General features: G+C 42.8%; 1 protein-coding gene and 1 pseudogene across 8 annotated transcripts in view; one reads left to right on the top strand and one right to left on the bottom strand.

Annotated features, from left to right (window-relative positions):
• Window positions 1-15,892, bottom strand: part of LOC146394498 (large ribosomal subunit protein uL18 pseudogene) — a 31,868-nt pseudogene extending 15,976 nt beyond the window's left edge.
• RAI2 (retinoic acid induced 2) overlaps window positions 1-23,369 on the top strand; it is a 385,424-nt gene that overhangs the window by 206,019 nt on the left and 156,036 nt on the right. The window lies entirely within an intron of this gene.

The following is a 23,369-nucleotide window of genomic DNA, read 5'->3' as shown; positions in this document are numbered from 1 at the left end:
AGGGACTTTTGATTTCAAACAATAGAACCTGACTCTGGAAAATTTAAGCAAAGGGGCTATTGGGTGGTTCAGATATCTGATAGGCTGAATGGAACATCAGGCTCTGAAAATAGGCAATATCCAGAACACCACCATCAGCCCATCCCTCAGAGGTGCCCACACCACCAGATTCTAAATGCCACCACCAATGCTGTGTATAATTTCTCAAATGTCCCTGCAACTTGAAATCCTTCTGTCAGGAACTGTGCTGTCCAATACAGTAGCCACTATATGCAGGACAGTTGGACCATATTGGAAGTGCGGATGCAAGACATTTCCATTATTGAAACGTGATGAAAGATAATATGAGAGAGCGTATATAGATGTATGACTGGGTCACTTTGCTACACAGCAGGGATTGACAGAACAATGTAAATCAACCATCATAAAAATTTTAAAAAAGACATTTCTATCATTGCATGAACTTTAACTGAACAGTGCTGTTCTAGGCTCAGAGTCCTCAACCATGGCATCAAATCTGACAAATTAGTTTATGTGCCCACCTCTCGGCCACCAGGAGTACCCCCACCGAGTTGCAATAGCACTTGCTCAAAATAGGAAGGGGGTTTGGATGCTGGGCAGCTAAAAAAGCAGGAAATATCCTTTGCACACTTACAGTGTGATCTTGAGCTAAATAATTCTCTAGCTTCAATTTTTACATTTGTACAATGGAAATAATGATAGCTGCCTTGTAGGGTTGTTATAAAGATAAAAAGATATGAAAATTACTAGGACCATTTGGATTAATAGAGTCTTAGATATAATGCCTTGATTGGACAGCAGTTTGAACAACCAGCCGTAAAAGACAGTTGGGAGACAATTGTGGGAAATTTTAATACAGCATGAGTGTTAGATAAATTAGAGGATTATTGTTAATTTTGTTAGGTATGATAATAGCATTGTGATTATATAGGACATGGTAAAGTTTTTTAAGGGTAAAATATTATGTCTCTAGTTCTAATACTAATTCCAAATACAAAATAGATGAAACAAATATTAATTGTTAAATCTAGATGATAGGTAAATGGGTGCTATTCTCCCTAGTCTCTGTTATTTTTGACATTTTTTTCATAATTTACTGAAGATTGGGACAAAAGTCCCAGGTTCATTACAGGACTTTTATAAACGTGAATGTGTCTTCTCTCCATAGGCTTAGGGACCTCACGTCTTCTCAAAACAGTTGGAATGCTTTCCATGCTTTTCCCACCCTGTCAGCCCCACTTTTCCCAAGGTTTCTCCTGCGTGAAGACTTGCTGCTTTCTGTGACAGCATCTTCTCTGTGTCTACAAGGACCTTAGAATCCCAGGAGTAGTTTGCCCAGGAATGGAAGGAGCCTTGCAAAGAGTCACTTGTTGACAGCCCTATACTGGATTCAGGGTTTTTCCCCTTGTGCCGTAGCAGGTTTTGAAAGAAAGAAGTCAGTACACCACTGACGGGCAGATTTGATCATCGGGCCATAGTTTGCCAATCCCTGTTCTACAAGGAAATTAAGACGTTTAATTTTTGACTTTGTGGGTTAAATATAGCTGATAAAATTTCAAGAGTAATCACTAAAAGGATAAAAAAAAAGAGCCTATAAAGTCTAAACAAGTAAAAGGAACAGTGAAATAAGGAAACAAACAGAGAATAAGCCACAGACAATCCAAAAAAATGGTGAGAAATGAGAAAGAAAGGGAATCACAGAAAAAGGGGATAATTACAAAATTAAAAAGTAAGGTGGCTTACAATAAAATAAAAGGTGAAAAAAATAAGGTAGCAAACCAAGTCCAAATAATTACCATATCACCAAATATTCAAGTGAATTAAACTAGCCAATTAAAAACAAATTGTCAGATATAGGATTTTTATTTTTTATTTTTATTTATTTTTTTTGTCTTTTGAGGGCCGCGCCTGAGGCATATGGAAATCCCCAGGCTAGGGATCAACCTGGAGCTACAGCTGCCAGCCTACACCACAGCCACAGCAATGCCAGGTCTGAGCCGTGTCTGCAACCTATACCACAGCTCACGGCAACGCCAGATCCTTAACCCACTGAACAAGGCCAGAGATCGAACCTGCGTCCTCATGGATGCTAGTCAGATTCATTTCCGCTGAGCTACGACGGGAACTCCAGAGATAGGATTTTTTAAAAATAAAGCTATATGTCCATTATGAGAGCCACACTTGGGGCAAAAGAATATAGAAAGGCAGAAAGTAACAGGATAAAAAACACACACCAGGAGTTCCTGTAGTGGCTCACTGGTAACCAGCCCGACTACTGGGCAACTACTAACCCCTAAGGCAGTTACTAACCAAAGAAAGCTATGTTGGGGAAGCATTATCAAAGTTAGGAGGGGTCAGTAGCCCATTAGAAAGGATTCAAATCCTCAGAAGGATAAAACAATTCTAAACTTATATGCACCTGATCAAATGGCCTAAAATGCATAAATATTGGCAGGGGAAACAGCCTATTTGGAGACCCTTGCAGTAGGTGATGATTTTAGAAGCTTAATGAGATGGAGCACTTAAGTAGCCAAGGTCACAAAATCATGTGCTCTGTGTACATAAAAGCAGAGCCACACCCCAAAATAGAGTAATGTTAAGACCACGTAACACCATGAAAAGGAGTATATGTGTGTGTGTGTGTGAGTGTGTGTGTGTGTGTGAGTGTGTGTGTGTGTGTGTGTGTGAATGTGTGTTAATTAATTAGAGAGATTCCCAAGGGATTGTGGGGGTGCTAGAAGATTCCTATTTACATAATAGCCCAGAGGCTGGCTGAAATCCATTATTAGATTCCCTGCACATGTGCCCTGGAAAAGCTGAGCAGAAGTCAGACCATATGGCCAGCACGAGAAGAAGGCTAGTGGGGTTGGTTCACAAAGGTAATACTCATCCTACACAAAGGAGATGCACCCCAGCCTCCTTTATTTCAGAAAATGGCGACTTAGCCAGTAAGTCTGATGTTAGGAACACTGGGAAGGATCTTGCAGGGGAAAAAAAAACCCCACTCAAAACACAGTTCTGAGGTCATTAATCATCATCATCAATCATTCAGTTCAGGCTGCAGTGGTGTATATATAATGTTGGGAGTATCTGCTATTTGCTTTCAAAGATCAGCCACTCCCTTTATATCCTACGGGCAAGAAATCAGTGAAAAGAGCAGAAAACGTCCATCTCTTTATGTACATGACTCATCTCTGAAAGAGTGAGTCCAGGACTGGAGGATCTGTGACTCTGAGCATGGCTGAGTCTCCTAAAATCTTGGGGGTAGGGAGGGAAACTCACTAAAATGATTGTTGTGAAAAATCAAGGGCGGGATGAGAGGTGGGTCTGAGGGCTTGGAAAGCAGGATGCTTTAAACTTTTTGTTGCCATAGGAGCGGTGAGGTGTGCTAGTTCTCTTCCTTTGTCTCGCTCTGCCTCCCCAGCTCCCCCTCTACATGGATTCCCCACCTCTCTCTGGCTTGTTCTGTGCGGGGGGAGGTTGAGCACTGAGGCTGGCTTCCCGTAGAGGCTAAGCAGGAAGGCGGAGGGCAGGAGAAATCAGTAAGGATCTTTCCTCCTTGTCTCCTCTCTGCTTTGGCAGTGCATCACCTCAAGACTCTTGAACCTCCAAAGACTCTTTGGCTATAAACAGCCCTACTTTATTGATAATGGCTAGCATTTATTCAGTTCTTGCTATGTTCCAGTAGGTATTATAACTCAGCATAGTATATAGATGAACTTACTGAATCTTTCCGACAGCCCCATGAAGTAGGTACTCTATTTATGGATGGGTAACTGTGACGTGGAAAGGTTAACTCACTTGCTCAAGGTTAATCCGTCACTTGGTAGAGAGTTGGGATCTCAACCCAGGCTATTTGGCTCAAGGGTCTGTGTTCTTAACCCCTAACAGAAATACACTGCAAGTCACATATGTAATTTAACTTTTCTACTAGCTGTATTTAAAAAATGACATGAATAAATAAAATACATTATTATAGAGAGAAAAAAATGAAGTGAAATAAGTGAAATTAATTTTAGAAACATATTTTATTGAACCCGATATATCTAAAATTATCATCTCAATATGTAATAATGTTTTAGTAAGTATTAAGATATTTTACTTTCTTTTTTGTGTGTGAAGTCTTCAAAATATGGTATGTATTTTATACTTGTAACATCTCATTTTGGATGCTAAATTTTCATTGGAAATACTTGATCTGTATTTAGATTTCATAAAATGTACAGCTGGAAAAGTAAGTTAACATATTCAAATTGTTCCAGACATATTTAAAAGTTTTCCAATAACTGAATTGAATAACAGTTTTATTCTTTATTTTTATTTTTAATAAGCCTTTTATTTATTTATTTATTTATTTATTTGGTCTTTTTTTTTGCCATTTCTTAGGCTGCTCCCACGGCATATGGAGATTCCCAGGCTAGGGGTCGAATCGGAGCTGTAGCTGCTGGCCTACACCAGAGCCACAGCGACTCGGGATCCGAGCCGCGTCTGCGACCTACATCACAGCTCACAGCAACGCTGGATCCCTAACCCACTGAGCAAGGCCAGGAATCGAACCCGCAACCTCACGGTTCCTAGTCGGATTCGCTAACCACTGAGCCACAACGGGAACTCCAAGCCTTTTATTTTAGAATAATTTTATATTTACAGAAAAGTTGCAAAGATGGTAGAGGGGTTCCTGTGTATAATTCACATGTTTCCCTGTTGTTAACATCTTACATTCCTGTGGACATTGTCACAACCCAGAATACTACACTGATACGTTACTATTTACTAAACCCCAGCCTTTATTTGGTTTTCACCAGTTCTCCCACTAACACCCTTATTCTGTTCTAGGATCCAATCCAGGACACCACATTGCATTTAATCATGTATCATTAGTCTCTTCTGGTCTGTGATAACCTCTCAGACTTTCCTTGTTTCTTGTGACTTTGTTTTGAAGATTGCTGGTCAGGTGTTTTGAAGAATTTCCCTCTATTGGGGTTTGGCTGATATTTTCCAAAAGGATTTGCTGAAGTGCCCCACAGAGGTGAAGTGCCATTTTCATCACATCATATCAAGGGTACATGCTCTCAATATGACTTATTACTGGTGATATAGATCTTGATCCCTTGACTGGGATAGTGTTTGCCACGTTTTTGCGCTCTAAGTTACTTTTGCTCTCCCTTTCTATACTCTATTCCTTGGAAGCAAGTTACTAAGCACAGCCTGTGCTTAAGGATGGTGGGGAAGGGGTGGAGATAAAGCTCCAAGTATCTGTTTTAAATTTAGATTTATTAATATGAAATAAAAATTAGTTCCTTAGTCACGCCACCCATATTTCAAGTGGCTAGTAGCTACCATATTGGATAGTACACTATACATGGCCACATTTCAATATTCAAGGCAAGAGGCAGCTAGTGAGGAGATGAGGTGTTGAAAAGGGAGCTGATGGGCCTGTGTTAACTGGAAGGAGGCGTGATGATGAGAGATGAAGGTGTCCTAAGCAGAATTATTGAAGGACAAGCGGTCAATGCCAAAAGAAGTTAGCTAAAAGCATCAATATAACATAGGGGCGTGTGTGTGTGTGTGTGTGTGTGTGTGTGTGTGTGTAGAATGGGGAGAGGGTAGAAATGAAGAGACGTTCCAGAGAATACACACCCTAACTGTGTGCTCAGGTTGAGCTCTGGATTTTGGTTAAAAAGTGAGCATTGGTTTGGACTCTGCAACCCTCAGAATTACATCTCCCACTGGGAGGTCCCTCCTCAATGGCTCCAACTCCCACCAGGCTTAAGTGCCACTGTCTCCTTCCCTCATCCCTTCAGCCCTAGGGATGGCAACAGCTTCCCACTCTTGCTCATTCTAGAGTGCCTTGCCATCTCCGTGTGTTGTTCCTTCAATTGAGTTTTCCTAATTAAATTATCTGGTATGGATTCTGTGTCCTACTTGGCCCCCGACTGTGGTGGAGAAGATGGTGAAGAAGAGAAAGTGGAGAGTGACATAGAGGGTCCACTGAAGTAGGTAAGAGTATTGCAAGGACTGTGCAGATGGAATTGGGGATTCATCAGGCTCTGAACCAACATGTTGTCAGTGAAATCATAGGAAAAAATGACATTTTGGAGTAATGTTATATAGAGAAGCATGGAAGATGCCAGTGGTGTGGATGAGCTAGAGAAGAGAGAGAGAGAAGGGTTAAAGGCTAAATTGAGGTTTCCATGCCAAGTGCATCAAGAAGTCAGCCAGACCACAAAAGCCAAAGACATGTGGCCCCTAGCCAAGCAGGCAGTATTACCCACAATGACGAAGACATCAAGAGGCCATATATGGTTTTGAAAAGAGTGTGGATATTGGATTCATACAAGTGTGGTCCGGGTTATACAACTGACTGGCTATTTATCCTTGGGATATTTAATTGACTTCTCTGTGTTTATTTTCTCATGTGAAGAAGGAGGTAGAGTTGTAAGATTTAGATAAATAAGAGCCATTCATTCATAGTCTACAAATATTTCTTAAGCACCAGTCATGTACCAGGCACTATTCTAGGCCCAGCAGTAAATGAGACAGATAAGTCCCTGCTCTCATGGAACATTCTAGTAAAGAGAACCAACAGTGAACACATTAACATTCTTAGGTCAGGTTCCCTAGAAACAGAGTGCAGTGGAGATCTGCACGTGGAAAGTTAATTGTGGATGCTCTTAGAAACAACACTGGTAGGTGAGGGAAGGAAGAGAGACTGGGCAGACTATCAGGGAGAAGTTGAGCTGAGTAACAGCGGCTTTAGCCACCGCCACAGAAGCTCTGGAACTGGGGTAGCCCTCCAGAGTTGCCCCAAGGCAAGTTAAGTGTGTTGACCTTTATAACCCCAATTTGACTAGGCTGCGCCAGGGAAGAGGTGTGATCAAAGGCCAAGTGGTCCCTTCCAAGGACGGTTCCTGGAGGGACACTCAGCTGAGAACACTCAGCAACCATCACTCCCAACACCTGTAGGAATGAGAACCACGGTCCTGAACAGACCATCCAGGGGGTGCAACAAAGCACTGGTTACATAAATTAATGACTGAGCATGATAATTTCCAGTAGCAATAAGTGCTATGAAGACAACAAAAACTGGGTAACATGATAGTTCAGGAAGTGGGGTGCTTTCATTAGATTAGGTAGCTAGAGAAAGCTGCGGCTCATCTATAGCTGCTCAATAAGAATTAGTTTTGGAGTTCCCTGCTGGCCAAGCAGTTAAGGATTCTGTACTGTCACTGCCCTGACTCAGGTTCAATCCCTGGCCCAGGAAGTCTGCATTTCACCTGCCTGCCTCAGGTGTGGCCCCCAAAAAGGGAATTGGTTTCATTGATTTTCCTTTTCTTTGGTTGAGACATATGGATGTCAGCCAATCTTCTGCCTCCTTGGAGCTTGCATTATGGTTGAGGAAGAGAAGGGCTATAGAAAAACTAGCAAACACTACCAGGTGGTATAGCATTAGTGTCAGTGCATGGTACAGATAAGGTTAGGAGTGTCCAGATCCTTTAAGCCTAGGTGGAATTTCACAAATGGAAAAGATTCAGGAGGACAGTTTTGGTCAAGAAGATTTACTGGAGCAAAAAACAGTTAGTTATCCGGCAGTGGGCATGGAGTGTTTGTTTGATTTGGGGATTGGGATCACAGAGGTAGGCTGTTGTCCTTTTCCTTGACCTGTGATGTTTTTCTAAAGCATGATCAGGTTTGTCCAAAGTTAGAATGTCCCTAAGACATAAGAGATATTGCATTGCTTTGGTGGATGGTGGCTGTGTAGGGTGGGAGTGACATAACGAGACCAGGCAGTTCCAGGAGTTTCTTAATAAGTTGTGAAAGAAGCCTGAGAGCTTGAGTCCAGACAACTATGAGAATGGAGGTCCCACCTATGGAGGTGGGACTTGTAGGGAAGTGGAATGTGGGATCCACTTGCGAGAGGTTTGGGAATGCAGTGTAGTTTTGGAATAATATTTGTAGAGCTAATGTCTTAAAGCCAGGAAGGAGGGTGAGAGCGCCAAGAGAAAACTTAGAGAAGAGACTGGAGTGCTAGAAGGCTCTGAGAGGCACTTGGGCAATGGATCCTGTATTACTGTAAGAGGGACAATTTGGGATCCTTGAAAATATATGTTCTGAAGTGTTTTCAGAAGATATGGATGGTCAGCAAGACCAATGGGCATCAAGAAGAAAGAGAAAGTTCAGCAGTTTTGGAGACTTGACCCTAATACAGTTTCTATCTTCTTGGTTTGACAGATTTTATTGGCAGCAGGGGTCTGTGCATTCTAAGGGTTTGAACTTTGAAGAGGATGTTATTTTTGTTAACCTTTAACCAAGAAGGTGGTCAGGGAGGAGATAAATTATCTGTTCAAGGAGGAATAATGGTTGCATTCAAAGAGAGAACAGGAGGTTACTGAGATGCTACTGCAAACAATCCTGTGACCCTTCCCTTCACTGGAGGATTGATGAAGAAAAGGTTCCCCCCACTTTTTCCCCAGGCACTAAAGGTGAAGTCACAGGAGTACTAAGGAAGGGATAATAGAACAACTTGAAAAATTAAGCAGGATATGGACCAACTAAATAAGGAGGCATTTATTCAAGACTTCTAAAGCAACTAAAGAAAATGTATGAACCACCTAATGAAAATATTGTTATGCAATTCATCACAGGAAACAGCTCTTTTGGTAACTGCTGCATTCCCCACTTTAGGAAGTTGTTTAGCAGGATCCAGGATGTTGGGATTTCATCTTCAAAGCCTACCTGTTACTGGTCAAGAGACAGTGACAGAAGGATTTGGATTAAAAAGAATAGAATTTTTTGTCCCACAGTTTTGAAGCATAGTTAGCACAATGGTTGAAGGTATTCAGTCAGTACCTGCTATAATAGAGTAGACACTTAGTGATCTGAGAGGCTAGTTTAGACTCCTCAAAAGATCACTAGACCCGGGGAGAGGAGAGGCTAGAGGACTGAGGAGAAGTAGAATGGCAGATTTGTAAGTACTTAAAAAGTATAAAAATGAATGATGTTAGTAGTCTAGTTAATAGCACTGCAGCAACATTAGTTTCCTGGTTTTCATATCCTACCAGAGTCCAATTAGGTGTCACCATTGGAGGAAGCTGGGTAAAGGATACTCGGGACTTTATGTACTATTGTTGCAACTTCCTGTGAGTCTATAATTGTTTCAAATGAAATGTTTAAAAGAAATCCTTCCTTGAAGAAGATGTGGTACATACATATAAACAATGGAATATGACTCAACCATAAAAAAGAAGGAAATAATGCCATTTTCAGCAACATGGGTGGACCTAGAAACTAACATACTAAGTGAAATTAGTCAGACAGTGAATGACAAACATCATGAGGTCACCTATAAGTGGAATATATATAAAAAAGATACAAATGAACTTATTTGCAGAATAGAAACAGACTCACAGACTTTGAAAAACTTATAGTTACCAAAGGGGACAGGTGGGGGGGGGAGGGATGGATTAAGGGTTAAGGGTTGGCATATGCACACTGAGGTATATGGAATGTTTGGCCAACAGGAACCTGCTGTATAGCACAGAGAACTCTACCCAGTATTCTGTGATAATCTATGTGGGAAAAGAATCAGAAAGAATGAATATGTGTATACGTATGACTCGGTCACTTTGTTGTACAGCAGGAATTATCACACAGCCTTGTAAATTAACTATACTTCAATAAAAAATTAAAAAAATAAATAAAAGAAGTCCTTCCTGGGCCAGGGGAAGGAGGAGAACACTTCTCATGAACTATAACTCTAATGAACTACATTCATTGTTTAGCTCTTTCAAGTCTTTAACATATGTCTTCTCACTCATGCCTCTCAACAACACTGTTAGGCAGCAAAAGTGTACTATTATCCCTATTTTACAGATGAAGAAATTGAGGCTCAGAGAGATAAAATAACCTATGATCACAGAGAGCAAATTGCAGAGGCAAGGCTCAAATTCACGTCTTTGACTTCCAATTGCCATGATTCCTTGAGTCCAAACCCATGTAGCCTAGGTTGGGTCACAAAGAAACAGACCTTGAAACAAGGATTTTAGGGCAGGAAGCTTATTTGGGCGGTGATCTGAAGCTGCAGTAGTTAGCGGAGAGGCATGGCGGGAGGGAGTACATTATGGAACACATTGCCTCCATGGGCAATTGTGGCTCACTCCCATTGGGAAACTCTGGGAGTTCTATCCAATCAAGGGGCAAGAAAGCTGGTGTAATTACCTCTCAACCCATCCAGTATGGAGTGATGGCTGCACTCATGAGGTCCTTCCTCTGTGGCCCCTCTGGATTATTCCATTCTCAGGCCAAGAGAAAACCTCAGGCAGAGAGTTGCAGATGCTGCTTGACCTAGGACACTGTCGGCACATACTGGAGAGGTTAGTGCACGGGGGATGTGGACAGAGTCCCCACCAACAGAGGCTGTCCCTTTTTTCAGCATCCATGCCCTAAACTTGCTGCCATACAAACTATTTCCTCTCATCTTAGAATGTTCTCTGACCACACACACATCCAGATAGGTTGAAACAAGGGAGGGAAGGGTGCCCTTAACTTGCTTGTTGGGCCCAGGAGTTAGCATCTAAGAGCAGCAAAGTGCATGGGGACTAGATGTGTGTATATCTGGGTCTTTGTATATCTTAATTGTTATGATCCACCAACTTGTTCCAAAAGCAATTTGAGGATGAGGAAAAGATGCAAATGTTGGTATCCGCTGGGTCAGAAGTTAAGTCAAAAGTCAAAGGTTAGTTTGCATTTTCCACTATACCAATATAAGCCCGGTCCATCTATTGGACTTACTTAAAAGGGTCTAACAAGGACCAAAAAGAGCAATTGGCTAGGGAACAGGGTTTCAGATGGTATTTCATTTAGTTCAGCAGATACTGTAGAGGAGGCTAATGGGATTCTGGAGAAATGGGCTAGCCAGGTGATCACAGGATGGAGGGGTAGCAGCAGTCAGCCGAGGTATTTCTCATGGTGATGCCACTCACTAAAGAATTGATTGGCTCATTCCTGATTCATGTGGCATTTCTTTTCCAGGGTACAGGCTGATATGCTCTTCATCTCTCTGGAATAATTTAATCATTATGTGCACATTCTCTAGAAATTAGTGCCATTTCCCCTACTCGTGCCTGAAATAGACATTTCAGACATTTATAACTCTCAGTCATTTTAATCTAGTCGTTTGCCCAAGTATGTTCCCAATTAGAGCCATTTTACTCTGTGTTTGATACCATGAAGTGGAACATATGTTCTGATCTTTTTTAAAAAAATGTCTTAACTAGCGAAGGTAGACTGTGTTTCCCTCTATTATAAGAATTCAAAAGCAGCTGATGGAATCTTTCTCAACTGTTTATACAACCATAAAAATTTTACCCTTCAATTAAAATCAAAAATATTCAGGGGACATAATGCTTTAAAATATAGAGGATTTTTTGGTCTCTAGAAAACCTGTACAACTTTAATTCACTATATCCTCACAGTTTTGTTTTTTTTTTCCTGTATTTAAAAGATGCTGTGAGGTTGTAATACCAAGATATAAATAATAAAAGAGTGTTCAGTTTTGGTACATGTAACACCACTTTGTTTCCCAATTTAGCATCCTTCCTTCTAAATCTTAGCCATATACGTGCATTAATAGTATCACATTTCCTAAGCCTACATTTAAACAAACATAAAACCATTTTAACCTAGAAAATGCACTTGGATTTATTCATATTTTGACTCCGTATTTCTCTGTGCTCTTCAAATGTCGAGGTTGTATTTTTGTTTTTGTCTCTCCCACTTTCTTATCGTAAACTGAAACCACATCCATCCACTGACAACGTGATGCTCTTCCATCAGCTCTGCCTCCTTTGCAAGGCGCTAGCCATTTAAGAGGACCTGTCTCTTGATGAAGACAATGCTGGACTCACCAGAAGTCCACGTGTTTCTCAGGTCGAAGACCTAAGGTACAGGTCGGCGTTCCTTTACAAAATAAAATGTCTCTGATGTCTGAGAATAGAGAGGAACTTAGTGCAAGCAACACTTACTAGGCATAAGCATGAGGAGAGTTACGCTGCTCTGCCAGAAGCACGTCAACATAGAAACTTAGCTGTGGAAGTTTTTCAATGATTTACCACCAACGGGGTGCAGCTGAATTACTGAACACAAAATGAATAGTTAAAGGATACTCAAACACAGAGTTAAATGGCAAAGGCTACAATGAAACTACGGGCAAATAGTAAAGCAATGTCAGTAGAGCCTACCATGTAACTTGATTTTTCAGTAGTGATTTGAGATATGACATGACAATTTTGGCTTTGCCAAGAAAAGACAGTTCAAAAGGAACCTGACCATCAACCATTGAACTCAGTTTGTTAAAGAAAGGTCATCTGAGCAGGTGAAAAAGTGCCAGACATAAGGTCTATATTGTGCCCCCAAATACAGCAATGGGAATGCCCTTCTAGAACAGGGGGATCTTTACCTCAGTGGGACCCAAGATCTTGAGAAAGGGATGGGTTAGATCATCTTAGAGGAAAGTGAAGACGGCACCCTAAACCCCACCTTTTGACTGGGGGTTCTCCACCTGGGAAGCTTGGGGTTCCTGATGAGGACAGCATTGGTCTTAGTCCACAGGCAGAGGGCCTCTTAAATCACCAGCATCTTGCAAAAGCCTTTTTACTCTGAATTTTTACAAATAACTTTTCTTTTTTGAGGTCTAGCTTACAGGAGAGCGCACAGTTCGGTGAATGTTTTTCTATGTCTACACCTGTATGACCTCCATCAGATCGAGATAGAGAACATTTCCAGGGCCCCAGAAAGCAAGCTCACTCTTGCCCCTGCTCAGCCAGTGCCCCAGGGTAAGCACTATTCTGACCTCTAGCGCCATAAAGTGGAATTGCTGGACCATAGGGTATATGCACGTTTAGCTTTAATAGGTACTGCCAAACCTTTTGCAAGAGTATTGAACCGATTTTCAATCTGAAGCAATCACTTTTTGTTTGCCCAGATTTTCTGCTGTTGGCATTGAAAATGCTCGACAGCACTTCTCCTGCTAGTTGCTTGACCTAACCCGTGACAAGTTTTCATTACCCCCCTGGGTTCTCAATAGTGTACAAGCCAATATGGCTGTCATTTGTCATTTGCTTGTGGTGGCAACTGCAGAACAAGCAATATGGTGACACTATGATTTCACAGTTATCGTGGGTGTTACTGTGGATTTCATGGTAACTCTCCACAAGACAAAACAAGGTCACCTCAGTAAATCTCAACAAATTGTGACCTGTGGCATTAACTTATGAGAACCCAAAGCCTGAACTATTTCTTCTGCCTCCCAGGCAATTCTCAAAGGTCCCCAAGAGCTCTTTGGAAAACAGTAGATCTTAAAACCCAGAAGGAGTGTGAAAGGAACCCAGGGGCTTTGCCAATAGAGTGTCATCATTCAGGCCCCATTTGGAATACAAACCAGCTAATGGTGTCTCTTTACATTTTTCTGAGTTCTTCTTTTTTTTTTTTTTTCAAAGTTATAATTAGGCTTGAAATTCTGCATTTCAGCTTTTATTCAATTAGTCTTGGGGAAATGCGTACTTTTAAAGATCTGGGCACAGCTGACAGAGCGTGTGTGACACAAATATTCTGTTTGGTATTCCTGTCATAGACTATTAGTGCCATTTGTTTAGAATTTGGTTTTATTTTAAACATTGCTCAGGGAAAAAAAGAGAAAGAGACAGCGAAATGCCAAGTGACAGTTTATCAGATCCATCCGAAGATTTTGCCTTTAATCTAATCCTTTTCCAGGGATTTAGAAATGAAATAAATACATAAACGCTTACCAGAAAACACCTCTGCATTTGCTTGCTGCTGACCACGCTAAGAATGCATGCCCAGTGACAGGAAGTGATGTCTGAGGAGTGCGGTATAAACAGCCAGTGAAAGGGGAGGATGGAAAGGGGAACGTAGATGAAGCAACATCGGCCAAATTTGAGTGAGGTTGGCAGGGAGCTCTCCATTTGTGGGTTTGAATTGTTCGTAAAAGCTGTATAGTATCTATCACAACAATAACAAAGCAGCCGAGCTCATAATAATGAAGGAATAGAGAACCATAGCACAAGCAGGATTTTTAAAATAATTTTTGGAAATATGAACATGGACTGGCTATTTGCTGCTCTTAAGGAATTATGATCATGGTGTTGTGGCTGTTTTTAAAAATAATCTCGATCTTATAGGGATGTGTCCTGAAATTTCTGTAGCTAAAATGATGTGCTATCTGGTTTTTGCCTCCAGGTGATACTGGGTGTGGGGGAATGGGCAAGACTGACCATGGGAACGCGGTTATTGCTGGTTGACAGGGCCATGGGGCTTCGTAGACTCCTTGAGCTATCTTTGTGTACATTCAGGAAGAAAATAAAAAGTAATTTATGCATATGAATTAAAAGAAAACCGATTAGTACTGTGAAATTGCAGATTTGCTTTTCTCTTTATCCTTAGGTTGTAAAAAGCTTAAGTTGAAATGTTTTTATAAAATCAGCCATTACATAAAGTACCTCTGAAATTATTCCTTCTTTGGGGGAATGCAGTAAAACCAATAAAAATTCAAAGTGCGAGTCCAAACAAAAAGGTAATTGTAGTTCAGGTAAACATCACCCGGGGGCCTAACGATTTCCCATGGTTCCAAGGTTACAGTGCAAAGCCGCCTGGGGAGTAGGGCTTCTGGGCCTCTGTGGCATGGCCATTGAATCACCAGTTCGTGGACTGGGTAGGACAGAGGTGAGACACAGCTGCCAGACGGTGCTTCCCCAACCCTGCCTCTTCTGGCAATTCACAGACCATTGCACAATGGCCTTCTTTTCTGAACCTGTATCAGAAGCTGCAGTCTGGCAAGTGCAGTGGCCCATATGGAAATTCTCGGATGGAACAGTGGGACAGTAGTGCAGTGGTTAGGGACAGTGGCTCAAAAGCCAGACTCCCTAGGTTTAAATCCAGAGCTGTGCAACTTTGGGTAAGTTATTTAACCTCTCTGTGCATCAGCTTCCTCATCTTTAAAATCGGAATGATTATGATAGTGCCCCATTCCATTGGGGTTATTATGAGGCATAACCAAGGTCAAGCTTTTAGGACAGTGCCTGTTACATAGTAAGTGCTTCACAAATAACAGGCTCTGTTATCATTATGTGTCAGTGAATCTGTCCTAAAACATTCTTGAACTGTGACCCACAGAGCAGAAGGCAAATGGTCAAACAGCTTACAGCCGAGCTCCCCATTCTTTTCACCCACAGTCACACCAGCCAGAGGGGAAGGCATGCTTACTGCAGGGAGCTCTGGAAGTAAAGTCCGAAGGTCCTCTTGCAAGTACAAATCTCTTTAAAGTCTAACGTTTTTCTCTTGAAATCCCCACAGGTTTTTGCATCCTACACCATAATATAGCAGTGTTTGTTTTATTATAGAAATAACGTGACCTACTCCATATTTTTTTGCAGAATTGAGAGTCAAAAGAGATGTTTCGTGTTTAGACCGTGGCTTTCCTGGTCCTTTGCATATGCCTCTCAGTTCGAGAAGCTGAGGCCTTTAGACCCACTTGGTGTAGTTAATTTCCCAGCTCCCCCTCCCAGACATCTGGTATACCTTCTGCCAGTTTCTCCCTCATACTCCCTTCCATCTTGTGAAGGGCAGTGACTAGCTTTCTAGCTGACGGCCTTTTATGGTCAGGGTATTGGGTTGTGTCTCCCCCTGTCCTGGTTTTCAGTGCCTCCTCTATGTCTATTGACTTAGTCCTTTTTGAAACTCACTGAGCTGGTTTCTCGGACGTCACTGGCTTCAGGATCTCCTTCTGCTGCTCTTGCCACTCCTTCTCCATCTCTTTTGCAGAATCATCTTCTTCTGTTGAGTCCCCAAGTGTCATTCTTTCCAGGATATTTGACATCAGCTCTGGGTTCTTCTCATTCTATATGTCCTCACAGGGTGACCTCCCTAATACCCAAGGCCTCAGTTTCCACCTGTAGAGAACATTCTGGTCTTTGTACGCTCAATGTATCTTTTCCCCACCTCCCAGAAGCAGAATTTCTCTTTGCTAGAGGAACACACTTGTGGGTTTCGAGAGCTGACCCTTTCCTACCCATTGCCACAGGCTTGGATTCATGACCCAGGCATGAGCAATCAGAATACTCCAACTCTAGGTTAACCGGCCTTGGCTCAGAAATAGACATGTAACCCCCTCTGTACCAATCATAGTCTTCACTGAAACTTTTCCATTGGAGCTATCAGAAAAACCAAACCAAACCAAAGCAAAAACAAATCTCTGTTGAGTTGTCGAATGAGTAGATGTGACTCGAGGACTTTGGAGTTGCCAGGGGCCATCAAGTCCACGAGAGTCCAACAGAGTCAAAGAAAGACAGAACTCCAATACTGTCATTTAAACCTCTGAACCAGCTATGATTGAAGCTGAACTTTTTTGGTGTCCTCAGCCAATGAATTCCCTTTTTTTTTTTTTTTTTTCATTTACAACTACCCTTATGCTGATGACTCCTAAATCTATATCTGTGATTTAGGCTTCTCTCCTGAGCAACATAGAAATAACCTGCAATTAACCAATCCCCACACAGATGTCTTACAAGAACATCTCAACTATAACATGTTATTTGCTAACTGTGGCAACCCTAATCACACTATAAATTTATAATTGTTAATCTTTTTAGAATTTCCACCAGCATGTAAACGCTATGAGGACAGGAACTTTGCTCATTTATTCATTATTGTGTCTCCAGTATTTAGAGGAACACACACAGTAGATAGTCAGTAAACATTTGTTGAATGAATGAAGAGTCAATAAATGAATGAAATCTAGGAATTTCCCTTGATTCCTTTCATAATCTCATTTACTATATCCAATCAGTTACTAAGGTCTATGGACTTTGACTCACGAATATCTCAATATCTGATCCCATCACTGCACCCAACTGCTTGCTTCAAGCCCAAATTGCTTCTTCTTCTTTTTTTTTTTTTTTTTGTCTTTTCTAGGGCCGCTCCTGTGGCATATGGAGGTTGCCAGGCTATAGGTCTAATTAGAGCTACAGCTGCCAGCCTACACCACAGCCACAGCAACATGGGATCCGAGCCACATCTGCACCTACACCACAGCACACGGCAACATTGGATCCTTAACCCACTGAGCAGGGCCAGGGATCAAACCTGCAACCTCATGGTTCCTAGTCGGATTCGTTAACCACTGCGCCACGACGGAACTCCAAGCCCAAATTGCTTCTTGCCTGGACAGTGGGAAGTCTCCTAACTCCTCTTCCTGGCTCAGCCACCCTCCACACAATGACCAGGCTCTTTCTAAATTAGAAATCAGATACTACGGGGCCGCTCCTGGCCCAAATCTTGGCTCCTGCCTCCCTTTCCAGATTCATGTCCTGGCTCTCTCTTCACGCAGCTATTGCCTAAGGAAGGGGGAATAACTTGGGCCCTCCCAAACTCCTTTGCACATTTCCTGCCTCTGCATCTTTGCACATGCTGTGGTCTTCTCCATGCTCCCCTTTTCACCCTCTCGATTATGCTGCAGAAGGTATGTCCTGTCCTTCAGAAGGCCTTCCCTTGGCTCCGGCTTCCTGTTCTGATTTAGAAGCCCCTCCCCGGATACCTTTTCGTCGACCAAAGCACTTAGGTGGCACAGACTCTTTTCGTGTCAACTGGTATCCCCTAATGTACTTTCTTCTCTTGGGCGCACAGCTGGACTGCCTTTCTCAGCCTCCTTCGCACTTCGGAGGTGGTCGCGTGACCAGTGGACCGTGCCTAGAAGTGAGGTGCACCCCTTCCCGCGAGCGGGCCTGGCGCTCGAACACCTCTCAACTGTGCTCTTCTTCTGGCTCCTCAGCGGCATGGAGAGGACTCAGCACCTACGGGAAGGAGGAGCCTCGAGGTGCAGCCACTGCACCCTTCTGCAACTTGGGTCACGGTGGGGTCAAAACTAGGGATGGGGGGGGGAGGAAAAAACCCCAAGAAACAGAACACAGTACTGACTCCTTCAGGTTTTGACTTCCCTCCTCAGTCTGCCTGCTGTTGTTTTATGTTCCAAGTCCTCGGGCCGTTGTTGTCGTGGTTGTCTTCGTCTCCTGTCTAGAGCTTTCAGGAGTCATCCGTGGGGGCAGAGAGCATATAGAGGGCCTATCCATCTTGGCCAGCACTCCCTCTAGCATCTCGTTTTTGTCTCCAAATTCCTGTCTGAATACTTGGCTCACAGTGGGACCTCAACAAGTGTTTGCTAGCGGGACCTTTGAATTATCTTGATGCATAAAATCAGCTACGGCAAACTCCAACCAGAACAGCATTTCTTGTTCTCAGCTTTACAATTTATATAAGTGTGACAGCGTTTGAAATGGTTCTCAGGAGAACTGCAGCTGTAATTAAGGATGGAAAGAAGATGCTTCAAAGAGAGGTTACGCTATGCGGTATTACTTAACTTTCCTGGTAGGAAAAGAATGAGTAATTATAATTTTACAGACAGATCTTCAGTTTAATGAGGGAAGGAAATTTGCAGATCACTCTTCTGTAAAATGACTGCGGCTTGTTTCTTGTGCATTATATATGTCTATTAAGCAGAGGTAAGAAATCTGTACTCATATGTATGCACAAATTGAGCATATCATTTTTGTGCATTTTTGACTCTCTAAACAATAACATTTACAACTCTTTATTGTTGTTAATTGTAAACAAATCTATCCCTCAGTTCATCCATATTTGTTAAGACCTCCTGCATGCGGTGTTCAATGAGGATTAAGAGAAGCATAAGAAGGGGCTCCTGTTTAAAAGAACAGTGAGAAAGTCCTAGTGATGAGAAGTTGACATTTTACAAAGCGCTTTTACTCTTCTTTACCTAATCTTTTCCCAGTGAGAAAGAGGCCCATTTGACAGTCTCAGAAAGTTTGAAGAATCTGTCCAAGGTCACGTGATAATGACAGAATTGAATCTTCTCCCCCGGTCTTCTGATTCCTGTTGCTGTTCCCTTGTTATCCATCATATGGCAGTCTAGCTGGGGAATAAAACATCCCATCCACACACAGTTATCCCGTGGTTCCAGACAGGCTATGACACATGCCAGCAGAATGATCAAATATAGCAGGGAGCACACTTGCCTGCCTCCTCTCTCTAACTCTTAAAGAGAGCAGCATTCTAGAAGGGGTACTATGGACCTGATTGGTTCACTTTGAGCATGAAAGTTGTAGTTGCAAATGTTCTTACCAGGCCTGATGAGGTTATTTTGTTCAGGATATAATACAGAGCACCAAAAAAGACTGAGACAATACCTAGGCCCGAACTGTGAGAACTAGACGTCTTTAAGTCAAATTCTCTATATAGCAAACGATAAATAGGAAACAAGCTGGATCCTTATTCATGTTGAATCCTTCCTCACCAAGGAACTATGGAAAACGTTAACCAATCATTTTTTTTTCCTTTGGAAGTATAATGCGTCTTTAAAAATTTTATTTATTTATTTATTTATTGAAATTGCCAGAAATAATTTATTGAAATACTTCCTTCTAATGCTTGAGTATATTTTTAATCACTAAAGTAGGTTATGCTTCAACTCTTTAATGGTTAAATTTACTAACATTAAAGGGGAGCCAACTAGCTTCAGCCAAAATTCTTTTAGATGTCAAATTAAAGATGCGCCAAAAGAAAACTAATCTAGGGCAAGAGTCAGGAAATGGAGGATTACCTAGGAAGGGGCATGAGGTATGATTCGGGGGTGATGGACATCTTCTTCCATAGCTGGTTTTCAGTGCTGGATACTCAAATGTCTACAATTCATAGGAAGGAACCCTTAAAATCCATGTATTTTATATCACTTGCACCTCAATTTTTTGCGGGAGGGGGCTATGCCCACAGCAGTTCCTGGGCCAGGGATTGAACCCGCACCACAGCAGTGACCTGAGCTGTTGCAGTGACGACGCTGGAGCTGGATCCTTACCCTGCTGAGCCATAAGGGAACTCCAATTACACTTCAATTTTTTTTTTTCTTCTTAGGGCTGCACCCGTGGCACATGGAAGTTCCCAGGCTAGGGGTCAAATCAGAGCTGTGGTGCCGGCCTCCACCACAGCCACAGCCACACCGGATCTGAGCTGTGTCTGCAACCTACACCACAGCTACAGCAACACCAGATCCTTAACCCATTGAGCGAGGCCAGGGATTGAACCTGCAATCTCATGGATACTAGTTGGGTTCGTTACTGCTGAGCCATACTGGGAATTCCCTCAATTTTTAAAATGTGGAGAAGAGTGTACAGTTTCTCCAAATTCTTTCAAGGGTATGTTAGCTAGAAGTTTAATAACTATTGTTCTAGGTATATGTGGAACAAATCTCTTGTTTTTCAAGATTCTTATTCTTTCTGTAGGTTTCTCAGAGCCATGTAGCTTGACTCTAAGACAAAGTGGGCAATAACATGTCACATTATGTACGGTTTTTGATTATTAGCTTCAGTATTTTTCTCATATCCACCTTGGATTTTTTAATGCCTAAGAACATTCTCCAACAGAATAGAAGGATGGGGAGTAAAATTAACTAGAGAAAAGGTTAATCTTCAGATAATTTGACCAATGCCTGTTGATCTTTGTAATTGCTGCCCCCCCCCCCCAAGCCTCTCTTTTTGAAGAACAGTGGAGTGATTAAAATAGCTTTTCATGTAACTGGATCCCCCCTCTTGGTAATCTGGTTTTAAAGAATTGCTCCTGAATTCCGTATGAATTTAGAAAGGAAGATGCACGAACTGCATGAATCAATGCATGATGATGCCCCAGGTCGCACTGAGTGGAGATGCTCAGTACTGACAATTTTTATCCTTGACCCGGCCCTGGTTATCATTTCTCTGCAACCCGCCGATTCAGCGCGGCCATAAAACCTTAATAACCTGCAGACTCTTCTTACAAAGAGGGCATGAAGCCCCAGGCTTCTTTAATCTTCTGGTGCTGTGACAAGTGACAAGGTGGCCTGTGTTTCCATGAATAATATTCCCATCTCATGGGCGCATCTCACCTGTGCTACACGGCTTCAAGAGATTGGTCTCTGCTCTGAAAGTCCATCTGATTGTTTGTGCTTGAGATGGTTTCTGGACTTTCAAGACTGTGAGCCAAAGCCGAGATTTCTGCTGAGCTGCAGAGATGGAAAAGTAGGAGATTTTCTTCCTTTTGTTTTTTATAAGATCGTTCCTTGTTATGATTGGAGCCAAAATGGTCCTTTGACAACAAGGGACATCCATTTCTTCATTGTCCTTTATTTCCAGTGGGGCCATGATAACAGAAGTGAAGAGATAATCGGTTCACTCAGCAGTTTGAATCCTCATCTTTCCTCGGGGCCCAGCAACAAAAACACCCCTTGTTTGAAGAGTTGGATTTCTTGTACTCAGCAGCACTACCACGCATCCTCAGAAGCAACTTCTCCATCAGTGACAGTCGTTAAGAGGATGCAGCATCCCCAGGGTCATTTTTTGCCCCCGCCTCCCTTACCTTTTATCACTTCTATTCCATATTTTTTTACTCGCTTGATCCACATTAGCAGCGTATACTTTTATTCCAGCACGTCGCTGCTCTAATACTGACTCATTCTTAATTCCCAAGTCATCCCAAGTGCCTAAAACCATGTAGGGCCTCTCTCTGTCTCTCTAGGGTTTCTGCGTGTACGTGGTGAGGTTGGCAGCACAGGGATACCAACCTTTTCAGTTCTTCTCTTGGAGTTTCTTCTGCCCCTTGCTTCACTTGGTCTTGGCTTGGATTATCCACGCTGTGGCCGTGGAGTGGTGGAGACAAAATTCCTTCTTAGCTTGTCGTAGAGAGGACCTGGCTATTTCATGGAGACGTGCTGATGTCCAAGCCGTTCTCCCAGAAGATCTCCACCGCAGGATCCACCAGGCTGCTTTGCCAGTATACGCTGGCCTGGGTGGTGCCTGACCTCTGGAGCAGTACCCCTTTCACCTTTGTACCCGCCACCTGCACAATCCACAGAAGCGGCAGTTTTATTGTACCTGTTTTACCCAAAAATCAATCTGATCGATTTGATCTGGAGAGAACCCATAGGCACCGTCTGATGCTCACCCCTGGGTGGAGGAAGAGAGTCATGTCATTTTGGCACTGAGGAAGTTGCAGCCCACTGACCCCCATGTCCAGCAACTCCGTGGGTTGCTGTGCCTCTGCTGAATCTGAAGGGCACCAGTCACGGGTCCAGAGGCTTCCCTGGTGGTTCCAAACCGTGAGTAGCTCAGGAGTTTTCAGAGACACTTTGTGCCCTGAGACAGTCCCTGTGCCCTTCTGCGCTGTGTTGCGTAGCATCCCCCACCCCGCGTTCATATCTACCTGGAACCTCAGAATATGACCTTACTTGCAAATAGGGTCTTTGCAGATATAATTAGTTCAGATGAAGCCATCCATCCTGAACCAGGGAGGGCCCTGCTGCAGTGATGGGTGTCCTTTTAAAGAGACAAAGGGGCACAGGGAGAGACACAGAGCAGAAGACCGTGTCATGACAGAGGCAGAAATGAGGGTGACATGTCCGTAAGCCAGGGAACACGGGGCATTGCTGGCCACAGACAAGAAGCCATGAAGAGGCAAAGGATCCTTCCCTAGAGCCTCCAGAGAGAGTAGGATCCTGTCCCCAACGTGAGCTCAGACTTCTGGCCTCCAGAACGATGAAGGAACATGTTTCTCGTGTCTTAAGCCACCCGGGTTGTAGTACTGTGTTGTGGCAGCCGTGGGAAGTGAGTATATTTCCTTTCACTGTCCACGTTCTGTATCATTTGCAAATTCTTCTCTAAGTCCCACGGTAGAAAGGAGAATCTTAGTGTTGTGATTCATTGTCATGATTCTGAAGCCAGATTATTTGGGTCTGAATCTTGACACTGCCATTCTTGGGCTGTGTGACCTTGGAACTTGCCCCACTGTTCTGTGTCTCAGTTTTCCTGACCTGTAAATGGGGGTTAAATGAATGAAAAATGTTAAGGGTTTAGAACAGTGCCTCGCGATAAGACATGTTATCATGTGTTTGTTATATTAAAAAAACAAACAAACCAACCCAAGTCTCTGGGGCCAAAATGGCCTCATGGAAGTAGGAATGGGAGAAACAGTTTGAGCAAAGGCTCATTATGGCCTTTCTCCTTGGTAGTCAGCAGCAAAATGTTAACAGTTTACATTAAACTAGGGGTCAGTGAGGCTGCTTGCAGCCAGACCCTGGAGGTCACTGACCAAGCTCCCAAGAGTTGAGGGGAGGCAATACCTTGGCACCTCTGAAACCCATGCCCGGCACCTATGGGAAGCTCAGGATTGGAGCAGCGCCTCCCACACTCGAATGTGCATTAAAATGCAGCTTTTGACTCTGTCGGTTTGGAGTGGAGCCT

Source organism: Sus scrofa, chromosome X (genome assembly GCF_054392235.1).
Source record: "Sus scrofa isolate SSC_HxYL_T2T_F1_AM1 chromosome X, Sscrofa_HxYL_maternal_Yorkshire_Landrace_v2.0, whole genome shotgun sequence".
Lineage (NCBI taxonomy): Eukaryota > Metazoa > Chordata > Mammalia > Artiodactyla > Suidae > Sus > Sus scrofa.
This window is presented reverse-complemented; position numbering and strand designations above follow the sequence as displayed.